Below are 2,667 nucleotides of genomic sequence, written 5' to 3'. Positions count from 1 at the left end.
TGCACTGAGTCCTCTGCAGATTTTTAACTAAATAATATACATACCAAAGAGAAACAGACTTCCTATGGAGTAGAAGCTGATTGACCAGAAAGGTGGTCATTTTCCAAATCCTTGCCACTCAATGTGCGGTCTAAGACTAGCGTCATCAGCGTTAGCGTCAAGCTTGTGAGAAATGCGGAATCTCAGACGCTAATCCAGACCTACTGAATCAGAATCTGCACTTTTAACAAGGCCACCAAATGGCTGTGTGCACAGGAAAGTTGGAGCAGCACTGTTCTAACAAGCTCTGCACTCAGTTTGCATGCATTTACTATCACAGCACATTCAGCGTCTGCTACGGTCCCAATGTGTCCGCCCAGAATTCATATGTTGAAACTTAATTCCCAGCGTGACAGTATTAGGCGCGGGGCCTTTGGGAGGTGATTAGGTCATGATGGGATTAGTGTCCTTATGAAAGAGGCCTGAGGGAGCTTGTTTGTCCCTTCGGCCGTGTGACGATACACAGAAGCCTCCATTTATGAAGAATGGGCCCTCGCCAGACTGAGGGCTTAGCACAATGTGCTGGCAGCTTGATCTTGAACTTCCCAACCTCTAAAACTGTGAGCAATAAGTTTTTGTTGTTTATGAATTAGTCTAAGGTATTTTGTTGTAGCAGCTAAACACACTAAGATACCATCATAATAGTCTATTAGTTAAGATTGTATTCATTGCATGGTATTGCATGGAATAGTAACTTGATTACAATGGATTAAGTTATAGGCTTTTTTGTTTGTCTAAGTAATTGTTTTTACGTAAGACATCAGCAGGTGGGTAATCCAGGGCTGTACGAGTGACTCCCTAATGTTGTCAAGGAGCTGGGGTCACTCTATCTTCCCATTTTGCTGTCTTTAGCACACAGCTCTGTGTTCATGGACACAAGGTGGATGCCTGCATCCACTGAGTCTGCATTGCAAGCAAAGAAAGAGAAAGAGAGAGAGGGAGGGGGAGAGAGAGAGAGACAAAGCAAAGGGCAAATGCCAGCTAAGTCTTTCCCCTTTAAAAGGGTTTCCTGCAACTTTCCTAGCAACTTGGACCTGCATCCCATTGGCCAGAGTGGGTCACATGGCCACTGCTAACTGCAAGGAAGTCTGGGAATATGAGCCTTTGTACTTGGGCATATTGCTGCCTTGAGCAAAATCAGGGTTCTGTTGGTAAGAAAAAAGCAGAAGATGGATATTGGAAAGGCCACCACCCTTCTCTGTTTTGCAGCCGGGAATGACGCTGGCGGACACTCGGGAACTCTCACCTCCAGTGCAGGCACAGTCTTCCCAGCTGTTTAAAATGAAGGGCCCCAAAGTACAAACACTATCAATTAATCAGAATATAGATGTTTACAAGATACCATTAAACATCCTTGGGCAAACTTCCTTTTCCTCTACCTGGAAACATTTCTTCTGTAAACAAACACGCAGCGAGCCGGCCGCGGTCTGAGTATCTGCCGGCACCGGGGCCGGGGCTGACTTCGCCTTCTGGAAAAAGAGAAGGATGAAGGAGAGGACGAGGCAGGACTGTGTATGTATAATAAATAGCTATAAACAGAGAGCACTTTTTCACCTTTCAAAACACTTTCGCAGATACTGTCCAGCAGGCAGGAAGGACCAAAGTGCTGTGAATACGACTGAGCAAAGCAGACAGACAGAGCCCGGTGACTAGCCCAGGTCAGGCAACGAGAGAGATGCCAAACCAGGCGGGAGACCCGGGTCGGACGTCGTCCCAGCACCCCAGAGACCTGATTCAAGAACAATCCAGGACAAGGAGAGTTAACCAGCTGGGCAGAGAGTGTGCCTTCAGCTTGGGGCCCGAGAGGAAGCCCCATTTATGGCCAAGGGATCAATCACTTCCTGTGCCCCAAAGTCTACGCACGTGATGGGAGAGAATGAAGATTCAGTGGCCTTTTAAATGCACATTTGTTACCAAAACTAATATCTTTGAGTTTGCTTTTTCAACTGTAGAGCAAAGATAGCGATATTCTACTAAATTAAATAAAGCACTTTGTAAACAGTGACAATAATTACTATCGCTACAAAGTACTAATAGGGCAACATTCCTTTTGACACCTGAGTTAAGTCTTAATAAGACCGCAGAGCTCTAAGTTTTATTATCAGGAGTCTCTTCTGAACACCCACGGTCACACACCAAAGCGATGACACCCACCCTGGACCGAGAAAGACTGCGCAGGTCTCTCTCCACCTTGCGTCCTCGTGCTGTGGTCGCAGACACTGTCGGTTAGCGGGACCGAGAATCATTCCCAAGCCCCTTCTCTGGTGGCCGCTCTCTCTAGTGAGGCTGGACAGGCTGGAAAAACGAAACACTCCCTTTTCCACCCTCCAGGGAAGCTGTGGTGGTCAGTGACACAGTCTGGCCAAGGAGGAGTAGGTTGAAGACTTTGGGCCAAGGCTTTGGAGAAAGGTTTTGCATTTCTTGATAAAAGGAACACAGGCAGCAGGCTCTGTTCTTTCCTCCTTTCTTGCCTTAAAGCAGGTTTATTTGTTCATTGTAGAAACAAAGATAAGCAAAAAAAAAAAAAGAAAAAAAAGAAAAGAAAAGAAACCATTAAACCCATAAAAATGACCCATGATCCCACCCCGCAGAGGGAACCTCTTATTAATCTCAATATTATGGAGGAAG

This window comes from Lemur catta, chromosome 19, assembly GCF_020740605.2.
Source record: "Lemur catta isolate mLemCat1 chromosome 19, mLemCat1.pri, whole genome shotgun sequence".
Lineage (NCBI taxonomy): Eukaryota > Metazoa > Chordata > Mammalia > Primates > Lemuridae > Lemur > Lemur catta.
The sequence above is the reverse complement of the archived record's forward strand: the minus strand, read 5'-3'. Positions refer to the sequence as shown.